Source organism: Anopheles funestus (genome assembly GCF_943734845.2).
Source record: "Anopheles funestus chromosome X unlocalized genomic scaffold, idAnoFuneDA-416_04 X_unloc_51, whole genome shotgun sequence".
Lineage (NCBI taxonomy): Eukaryota > Metazoa > Arthropoda > Insecta > Diptera > Culicidae > Anopheles > Anopheles funestus.
In genome coordinates, this window is record NW_026045178.1 from 51,646 (window position 1) to 62,500 (window position 10,855).

The following is a 10,855-nucleotide window of genomic DNA, read 5'->3' on the forward strand; positions in this document are numbered from 1 at the left end:
CGATGCTTCCAACAGGAGCTATTCGAGGATTACCGATTTTTCACCCATTAAAAATGCTCAATTTTGCACCAACTTTTGCCTATAACTCAGGCTGTATCGATCGGATCTTCAATCTTGAAAAAGTTTTAAATAGGTGGCACCAAATGCTACATTTCGTTCTTCCACGTCAACTTTGTCCGATGTCTAGCAAAAAAGTTATTCGCGAACCAAGTCCAGAACCCATGCAATGGCTGCCCTCATTGCATACATCACGGCGGTTAACTCTCGTTACTCTATACCGTGGACTTGGTACTTTTTCAGGCATTCGTTGCTACTTCTTGGTTCATGATATTCGTTTACGGTCTTCACTAGGGCATTTGGTGCTCCTTATCGGTTCATGATATTCGTTTACGGTCTTCACTAGGGCATTTGGTGCTCCTTATCGGTTCATGATATTCGTTTACGGTCTTCACTAGGGCATTTGGTAATGGGCTTCCCACTTTCTACTGATCGATCCATACTCACTTGCGTGCACCTAGCCTAGGAAGGTTTCCTATGGCTTCCCATCTTTCTACTGATCGATCCATACTCACTTGCGTGCACCTAGCCTAGGAAGGTTTCCTAGGCTTCCCATCTTTCTACTGATCGATCCATACTCACTTGCGTGCACCTAGCCTAGGAAGGTTTCCTTGGGCTTCCCATCTTTCTACTGATCGATCCATACTCACTTGCGTGCACCTAGCCTAGGAAGGTTTCCTTGGGCTTCCCATCTTTCTACTGATCGATCCATACTCACTTGCGTGCACCTAGCCTAGGAAGGTTTCCTTGGGCTTCCCATCTTTCTACTGATCGATCCATACTCACTTGCGTGCACCTAGCCTAGGAAGGTTTCCCTTCGGTACCTTCTACTGATCGATCCATACTCACTTGCGTGACCTAGCCTAGGAAGGTTTCCTTGGGCTTCCCATCTTTCTACTGATCGATCCATACTCACTTGCGTGCACCTAGCCTAGGAAGGTTTCCCTTTGGTACCGACTTCCATCTACGCACTCGATATAACTAACCTAGGTACTTGGTACCGATGATGGTTAACACTCAAGCATTTCTTGCATCCTGCGTGCAAGGTACCAATTTTCACTTCTCAGGTGCGTTTATGAGCCCGCATTAATCCAATATCGCTCTGATGGCCTTTCTTATTATTTCATCCGATAGCCCTTGCCAAAAGCTACCAAAAGTTCCTCCACGGCCATGTGCTCCGACGCTTAGTTTAGGAAATATTCGAAAAAATTCAAAATAGGAAGCATTTTCTTATTGGAAAATCACCTTAAATCGATGGCCATTTTTTGGGCAAAAACTTTAACGTCTTCCCGACTTTGCGGGAATTGCGAATTTTAGGCACCCAGAGAAAATCTTTTACTTTAAGGGGGCGGCCGCGAAGTTGCCCAAAGTCTCGGACACAAAAATTCTCAAGTTCCCCACTCTAGTAAATCGCCCTATGAGTATCTCCTGGCCCGCGAGCTCTGCGAGCGGGCCAGCTTCGGCGATTTTTGCCTTTTCGCCTAGGCGGTTCTTCTACGAAATTGGTCCACAGCTTTTGCTCAGAGAGCTAGCATTTGTTGCAACAGTTAGGTGCTTGGTACCACATTTTGGTATCCATTTGGGCATTTGTTGCAACTACTCGGTACTTTGGCCCACATTTCGCTCTACTCGGGCCTCTATGGTGCTACTTGTCGGTACTTTTGGCCAACTTAGGCCAATTGGGTGCAACTTGTGGGTACTCTGTGGGTACTTTAGGGCATATTGTGTCTTTCGGGTGAACCTTCGCGATACTTCATGGGTACTGATGGCCAACTTAGGAACATTCAGTGCAACCTTTGGGCCTAAGGAAATTTGTCCAACTCTTTGGACTTAGAAAATTTTCTGGACTTAGAAAATTTTCTGGACTTGTAAAAATTTTCAAATGTTCAATTTGGCCCACATTTCGCTCTACTCGGGCCTCTATGGTGCTACTTGGCGGTACTTTTGGCCAACTTAGGCCAATTGGGTGCTCTTTGTGGGTACTCTATCGGTACTTTTGGCCATGTTAGGCCCACTCGGTGCTATTTGTGGGTACTCTATCGGTACTTTTGGCCAACTTAGGCCAACTCAGTGCTTCTTGTGGGTACTCTATAGGTACTTTTGGCCATGTTAGGCCCATTGGGTGCTATTTGTGGGTACTCTATCGGTACTTTTGGCCAACTTAGGCCAAATGGGTGCTGCTTATGGGTACTCTATCGGTACTTTTGGCCAACTTAGGCCAATTGGGTGCTCTTTGTGGGTACTCTATCGGTACTTTTGGCCAACTTAGGCCCATTCGGTGCTATTTGTGGGTACTCTATCGGTACTTTTGGCCAACATAGGCCAATTGGGTGCTACTTGTGGGTGCTCTATCGGTACTTTTGGCCAACTTAGGCCAACTGGGTGCTATTTGTGGGTACTCTATCGGTACTTTTGGCCAACTTAGGCCAACTCAGTGCTTCTTGTGGGTACTCTATCGGTACTTTTGGCCAACTTAGGCCCATTCGGTGCTATTTGTGGGTACTCTATCGGTACTTTTGGCCAACTTAGGCCAACTCAGTGCTACTTGTGGGTACTCTATCGGTACTTTTGGCCAACTTAGGCCAATTGGGTGCTCTTTGTGGGTGCTCTATCGGTACTTTGGGACATATTATGTCCTTCGGGTGAACCTTCTCGATACCTCATGGGTACTTGTGGCCAACTTAGGAAAATTCAGTGCAACCTATGGGCCTTTGGAAATTGTTCCAACACTTTGGACTTAGAAAATTTTGAGGACTTAGAAAATTTTTTGGACTTAGAAAAATTTTCAACTTCTGTATCTTCTTCATCATGTTCCATTTTGTGGGACTTAGAAAATTTTCTGGACTTAGAAAATTTTTTGGACTTAGGAAATTTTTCAACACTTGTAAAATTTTTGTTCCTTCTTTGAAGAAGAATACTTTCCACTATTAGCTTCTTTCTCTTTTTCTTCTTAGTTGTCTTCTTATTTTCGGTCCGAGAGCGCCGACACTTGTAAAATTATCTAAGTCCGAAGACTTTTGGAATGAACCAAAAGTCAACGAACACAATACATCAACCCTATCAACATCAAGTGGCAACCCGAAGGAAGCGCAGCGGCCAGCCCATGTACAACGCGAAGTTGTAGCATGCAACCAACCAACCGCTAACCTCCAACGGCACTCAATGTATTCGTTACACATGGGCGCACCTGCACCACACTGTCGTGACCATCCAACGAGCCGTCGGTTCGGTCGTGTGTTACAAGCACCCCATCACATAGGCATAGAGTCACCACACAGTGTTCTTCAACACTCTCGTCACATGGTGCAAGTCACGGTACGCACCACCAATGTGCACTGGTTGGCCAATTCCAGCACACACGGGGCGCGCACGCGCAAGCACTAACCACCAAGCATGGGTCGCCTGAGAGGATCGATGCGAACGCATCTCTACAACTTGAAGCTCCCAGCCTGTAGTCCCGTCGTTTGCGGGCGGTCGTAGGTGTCGAAACTAGTGATATCCACAGTCGGCAAGCTCGTCCACCGGTGTTCCCAACATGTATGGTACTAACACGTGCAGCGCGAACCCGCCCTTTGCGGCCTAGTAGTAAGCGGGGATGAGACGCCAGTGTGCCAATGGACAGCACGGACGGTTCTCGGAGGGTTGTTAGGCCCGCTAGCTTACGACCACCTAATGGGTATAAGAAGCGCTATCAGCTCGGATTGGATACGACCTTAGAGGCGTTCAGGCATAATCCAGCGGACGTAGCGTCATACCATAGTCCGTTCGAACTAGTATTGAGCCAGTGGTCCGTACCTGTGGTTCCTCTCGTACTGCACAGGAATTCCGTTAAGATAGCGACAAACAATGCACACCAGTAGGGTAAAACTAACCTGTCTCACGACGGTCTAAACCCAGCTCACGTTCCCTTGAAAGGGTGAACAATCCTACGCTTGGTAAATTTTGCTTTACAATGATAGGAAGAGCCGACATCGAAGGATCAAAAAGCCACGTCGCTATGAACGCTTGGCGGCCACAAGCCAGTTATCCCTGTAGTCTGAGCGAAACCTCCGAAGTGAACGGACGTGTTTTTCGAGCGCTCCCGTGCGAATTTGCGAAAAAGTGCGTTTAAAGCGAATTAGTTCGAGATTTACCCACAGGTGGCGCTGGTGTTGTTAGGAGTGATATTCCCCAGCCCCCCCAACTCGAACCATAGTGCTACGAGCGTTTTTACGGAAAACGTGAAATATTTCACGAAATATTTCATGAAATATTTCAACCTTGAAATATTTCAAAAGAGGACAAAATTTCCTTTCTGGGGAGCCGTCGGACGCCCGGATCGGACAAGTGGTTCTGGAGATATAGGGGATTGAAAAAGTTTGATAAGTAGTTCGATAACTGTTATCGAACTCCAACACCGAGTTATCAAACTTCCGGACAAATCCTTTAAAGTGGGATATCTCGGTAACCCTTCGGGCTAGAGGGACGTCCGGGGTATCGGTGGATAGGTCTCGGAGTGGAGCACCGGATCGTCACCCCCCTGCCCCTCCCATATCCACCCCCTCCCCCTCAGGAGGGAAAATCCAGTGTTTTCTAGTGTCCGGTTGGTATTGGCCTCTAAAAGTGCGCGAATCGGTTAAAAAATATTGCAGAACATTAAGTGAGATTATCCCGATTCGATGAAGTGGTCTGCCGTTTCTGTGCGTTAAAAAACAACGGAGATATTAGCACCCAAAGTTGGAGGTTTTTCGCGTTTCCGGTTTCGGTTCCGGCCATACAATTTGTATGGGATTTTCTGAAAATCAGTTTTTTGTGAATAACTTCGTCAATTCTCAACGGATTTTCAAAAATAAAACATCAAAAGACGCGTATTGAAAAGACGCATCCAACGGTGTTAAGTTTGTGCGTGTGTGTGTATGCCACCGGAAGTGGTGCCCAAAAAACTAGTGTTTTTTAGTGTCCGGTTGGTATTGCCCTCTAAAAGTGAGCGAATCGATTCAAAAACATTGTAAAACGTTAAGTGAGAACGTCCCGATTCGATGAAGTGGTCTGCCGTTTCTGTGCGTTGAAAAACAACGGAGATATTAGCGCCCAAAGTTGGAGGTTTTTTGCGTTTCCGGTTTCGGTTCCCGCCATACAATTTGTATGGGATTTTCCGGGGACCAGTTTTTCGTGAATAACTTCGTCAATTCTTAACGGATTTTCAAAAGTGAAACATCAAAAGACGCGTATTGAAAAGACGCATCCAACGGTGTGAAGTTTGTGCGTGTGTGTGTATGCCACCGGAAGTGGTCATCAAAAAACTGGTGTTTTTGAGTGTCCGGTTTATATTGCCCTCTATAAGTGCGCGAATCGATTTAAAAATATTGCAGAACGTTAAGTGAGAACGTCCCGATTCGTTGAAGTGGTCTGACGTTTCTGTGCGTTGAAAACCAACGGAGTTATTAGCGCCCAAAGTTGGAGGTTTTTTGCATTTCCGGTTTCAAAAAGTGCGTGTAAAATCCACCACGTGTTTTCGGGCGACATCTTGAAGATTTGGCAAAGTGGAAGGCCAATATTATTTAATTAGTTATTAAATTTTTGAAATTTAATAACTCGGTCGGTTGGCCACCTGGCCACTTGGATTTTGGCATCCGGCCCTCGATTGGGGTCCTCTACCCGTGTGCCAAGTCCCCCCCCGCTACTCCCAAAAACCAGGGAGTTTTTTCCGGCCCGGTTTTTGATTTTTCAAAAATCAACCCTGCAACCTGGCGCGGGTTTAATCATCGTAACAGGAGTGGCCCATCGGGACTCACCCGGGAAAATTGGCCGCAGGCCGATCGGTCCGGAATTAGCCCGGAAACCAGCGAAAAGGCGAAAAAAAGGGGGTTTTTCGGGTTTTTGGAGGCCAGTTTCCTCCCACCACCCCCTCGATCCACCCACCATCGGATAGGGCTTGGCCGGGCGCGTCGATCGATCCGTGGATCGCCAGGATCGGTCCATAAACGGCTGAGTTCTGCTATCTGGAAAAATCCTTTGGTGGTGTTAGTGTGCGAGTGCATTAGTGTTAGTGCAAAAACATTTTTATTGCACAACTTCGAGAAAAGTGGACCGATTGCGACGTTTAGCACTTCGTTGGACGCGTCTCGGCAAGACGCGTCGATACGTGCCTTCAACGGGTCAATCGGGCCCATAGTTCGGTGGCCAGAGTGCCGGACATTTTGACCGTGTGTGTGTGAAAATCGGTGGCCAAATCGTGCACCACTCCGTCAGTTTTCGTCGGATCCGGACGTGCGACACCTCCCTGGAATCGTCTTCGCGAGAGCCAGCTCTTGCCGTACCAGGGGGGGCGATCCAGTGAACGGCCCCGGAACTGGGTTTTGTGTGTGCGTGTGTGCGAGCGGAATTTTCATTTGTGCACCGTTTCGGAACCGCTGGTCCGATTTCGAAGTCCGGCACCTCGTTGCAAATGCGCCGACGAGACGCAGCTGTTGCCGTTGTTTCGGAGGCGATCCATTGAGCGGATCGGAAGATCAATTTTTAGACGAGCTAAACGCTGATTTTTGGTAAGTTTGAGAGTCCCATCAGTACCGGAACACGAGGACGCATCGACCAAAATTTTCCGGCAGTCGATCGGACCGGAAACAGCCTGGAAACCAGCGAAAAAGCGGAAAAAAGGGGGTTTTTCGGGTTTTTGGAGGCCAGTTCCTCCCACCACCCCCTCGATCCACCCACCATCGGATAAGGCTCGGTCGGGCGCGTCGATTGATCCGTGGATCGCCAGGATCGGTTCATAAACGGCTGAGTTCTGCTATCTGGAAAAATCCGTTTGGTGGTGTTAGTGTGCGAGTGCATTAGTGTTAGTGTGAAAAACTTTCTTATTGCACAACTTCGTGAAAAGTGGACCGATTGGGACGTCCAGCACTTCGTTGGAAGCGTCTCGGCAAGACGCGTCGATACGTGCCTTCGACGGGTCAATCGGGCCCATAGTGCGGTGGCCAGAGTGCCGGACATATTCGACCGTGTGTGTGTGAAAATCGGTGGCCAAATCGTGCACCACTTCGTCAGTTTTCATCGGATCCGGACGTGCGACACCTCCCTGGAATCGTCTTCGCGAGAGCCAGCTTTCGCCGTACCAGGGGGGGCGATCCAGTGAACGGCCCCGGAACTGGGTTTTGCGTGTGTGTGTGTGTGCGCCAGATTTTCAACCGTGCACCATTTCGGAACCGCTGGTCCGATTTGGACGTCCGACACCTCGTTGGATTCGTCTCGGCGAGACCTACTTGCTGCCATCAATCCGGAGTCGATCAACGGAGTAGCAAGTAAGTCGATTCTTTTTCATTAGGGTTTGCTTGGCACCTGGGGAAGCCAAGCACCATGGACGGTGCAAGGTCTTTGCGGTCGAGGACCTTGTCGACGGACGAGAGGGTTGCGCCGACGAATCGTCCTTCATTGCAGCCGCGAGTGCTGCTTACGAAGTCGTCGATGCCGGTCGTCAAGGAGACGACCTCTACCGGTTCTGCAGCGCAACGCGACGAGGAGATGCGCGAGCTTCGTCGCACCAACGAGGAGCTGCGGGCCATGCTCGCCAAGCTGCAGGAGGAGCTGTCCCTCTTCCGGGTCCAGATGGCGTCAGCAGAAGCGAATGCTCGTCGCGATGCGGAGGTGGCACTCTCGGCGGCTGTACGTCGGGAGGAGATAGCGGCGGCGGAAATCGCCGCACTTCGAGAGGCACAACGGCTCGATCGTGAGGCTCATCGGCGCGAGCGTGACGCGCTTAATGAGCTCATTTTGCAGGTGGTCGGAGGTCAGCAGCAGCTGGGTGAGCCGATACGCGCCTCTGTGGCTTATTCACCGACCCCAATGCCACGGCGTCGGATGGAGCAGCAGCAGAGTGAGCAGCAGCGTGGGCAGCAGCAGCAGCGGCAGCGACAGCAGGTTGCGGTGACGGCTATGGTGGAGCCGTCTCCGGACCAGGATGGCGGCTCCTGGACTGAGGTGGTGCGCCGTAAGCCGGCACGTCAATCAGCGAGCATGCAGCAGCAGCAGCAGCAGCAGCAGCAGAAGCAGCAGTGGCCGCAGCTGCAACAACAACGGGCGAAGGTCCAGCGACAGGCGGTTGCAGGACCATCGTCACAGCAGCCCCAACAACAGCGGGGGCAACAGGCCTGGCGTAGCCAGCCTGCAACACGACGAGGCGGAGGGCGTCAACGGCAGCGCAAGACCAAGCCGGACGCAATTGAGATCGCTCCAGCCGAGGGACAAACCTGGACTGAGGTTTATCAGGTTGTGCGTGGGGCTCCAGAGATGGAGAAGTATGCAGAGGCCCTTGGAGTCGGACGACGCACCACACGCTCCCGACTTGTCATGGAGCTGAAGGAGAGCGCGAACGCTGCAGAGGTGCTGCAGTGCATCCAAGACGTGTGCGCGAAGGCGGAACTGCCGGCATCAGCACGATTGGTGACTCCCACGGTCGACATCCGGATGGACGCGGTCGACCCTTTAGCGGAGGAGTCACACGTGGCGAAGGCACTCTCCGAGCTATGCCAGCACACCGTGGAGGAGACTTCGGTTCGGCTGCGACCAGCGTGGGACGGCACGAAGGTGGCGATAGCTCGGGTGACAACGAAGGCGGCAGAGGAGCTGGACGGAAAATTCGTCAAAATCCAGTACACGTCCTGCCTGATCCGGAAGGTGGCTCCAATGCAGATGCGGCAGCAACGTTGCTACAAGTGCCTGGAGATGGGACACGTTCGGGCAGCGTGCACGAGCGAGGTCGATCGCTCGGCCAGCTGCATTCGATGCGGGAAGCCGGATCATCAGGCGAAGAGCTGCACGGCGGAGGTGTGCTGTGCCGTGTGCAGCGGCCCGCATCCGGTCGGTCACCTGACGTGCCGGCGCTAAAGGTGCTGCAGATCAACCTTGGGCGAAGCAGGACAGCTCAGGACCTGCTGATGCAGACGGCTCGCGAGCTGGATGTTCAGGTGGTGCTCGCCTGTGAGCTGTATCGGCCGCCTCGAGATGATCCGCGATGGGCTGTTGATGAGGAGTTGAGCGTGGCGATCGTCGCAACGGGGGCTTACCCCATCCAGCGTCTGTGGGGAAGCGTCGTCCCGGGACTGGTGGTTGCCACGATAGCGGGAGTTACGTTCGCCAGCTGCTACGTGTCGCCTAGCAGCGGTCTTGATGACTTCGAGGAGTTTCTTGGTGCGGTGGAGGTGTCGCTGGTGGGACATACAACATCAGTCCTGGCCGGGGACTTCAACGCCTGGAACGAGGAGTGGGGGAGTGCGCGCACTACCCGGAAGGGGCAGGAGCTCCTGAGCGTGGTGGAGCAGCTGGCGCTGCAGACGCTGAACCGTGGCAACGTGCCCACCTTCAAGGGCAACGGGGTTGCACGGGAAAGCGTCATCGACGTCTCCTTCGCCAGCCAATCCATTGTGCGACCGGACTCATGGCGCGTGCTTAACCGCTTCTCCGGCAGCGATCACGAGTACATCGAGTTCCAGGTGGACGTTCCGGGTCAACGGAACAAGCGACGTGGCCAGCAGCACCAAAGCCTAGCAGCAGCCAGTGACGGGACAGCCAGGCATGCCGGAACTCGGTGGAAGACGACGCAGTTCGTCCGGAAGAGCTTCGACATCGCCCTCACAGTCGGCTGCTTCGGACAGGTCGACACTCCGGAGGGGCTGGTTGGCGGACTCACTCGGGCGTGCGATGAAACCATGGAGAGAGTGCACGGGGCTACCTTCCACCGCAAGCCCCAGGTGTACTGGTGGTCTCCGGACATCGAGCGCTTGAGGGAAGAGTGCGAAGCAGCGGAGGCAGCCCATCGTCGGGCCCAACCGTCGGAGCGTGCTGTGACGTCTGCCGGACTGCAGGATTGTCGTCGTTTGCTGCAGGCCAGTATCCAGAACAGCAAGGAGAGCAGCCTTCAAGAGCTGATTGACGGCGTCGAGGCTGAGGTGTTCGGTCTTGGGTACAAGGTTGTGCGAGCGAAGCTTCGTGGCCGGGCGCCACCGGAAACGGACCGCGCTGTTCTTGGTCCGATCGTCGACGCCTTGTTCCCGGAGCATCCATCGTTCGAGTGGCCGGACATCGAAGCGAGCACCGCCTCACACGTCGCTCTGAGGCCGGTCACGAGCTCGGAGGTCCTGCTGCTGGCTGAGCGGATGGCGTCGTCCAAGGCGCCAGGGTTGGACGGCATCCCCAACACTGCAGCGAAGGCAGCGATGCGGATGCACCCGGAGGTCTTCGTGGACGTGTACAACCAGCTGCTCGAGCGAGGCGAGTTTCCTGCGGCGTGGAAGGAGGCTCGACTTGTGCTGATCGCGAAGCCGGGCAAGCAGCCGGGCGACCCGTCATCATATCGTCCGCTGCTCATGCTGGGAGCAGTCGCCAAGGGGTTCGAGCGGGTGATCCTGGATCGACTGAACGACCACTTGGAGAACAGCGATGCTCCGCGACTGTCGCCAAGGCAGTACGGGTTCCGGCGCGGCCGTTCAACAATACAGGCCATCGAACGTGTGATCGAGAGGGGGCAGCACGCGAGGACGTTCCATCGCACCAACCAGCGGGATCCTCGATGTCTGGTGGTGGCAGCACTGGATGTCAGGAATGCCTTCAACTCCGCCAGTTGGGAGGCGATCGCGGCTGCCCTGCAGAAGCTGCAAGTTCCAGTAGCCCTCCAGAGAATGTTGCGCAGCTACTTCTCTGAGAGGAGGCTGGTGTATGAAACCAGCGAGGGACCAGTGCGGCGAACGGTCACGGCGGGCGTTCCACAGGGCTCAATCCTGGGCCCGACTCTGTGGAACGCCATGTACGACGGCGTGCTTCGGCT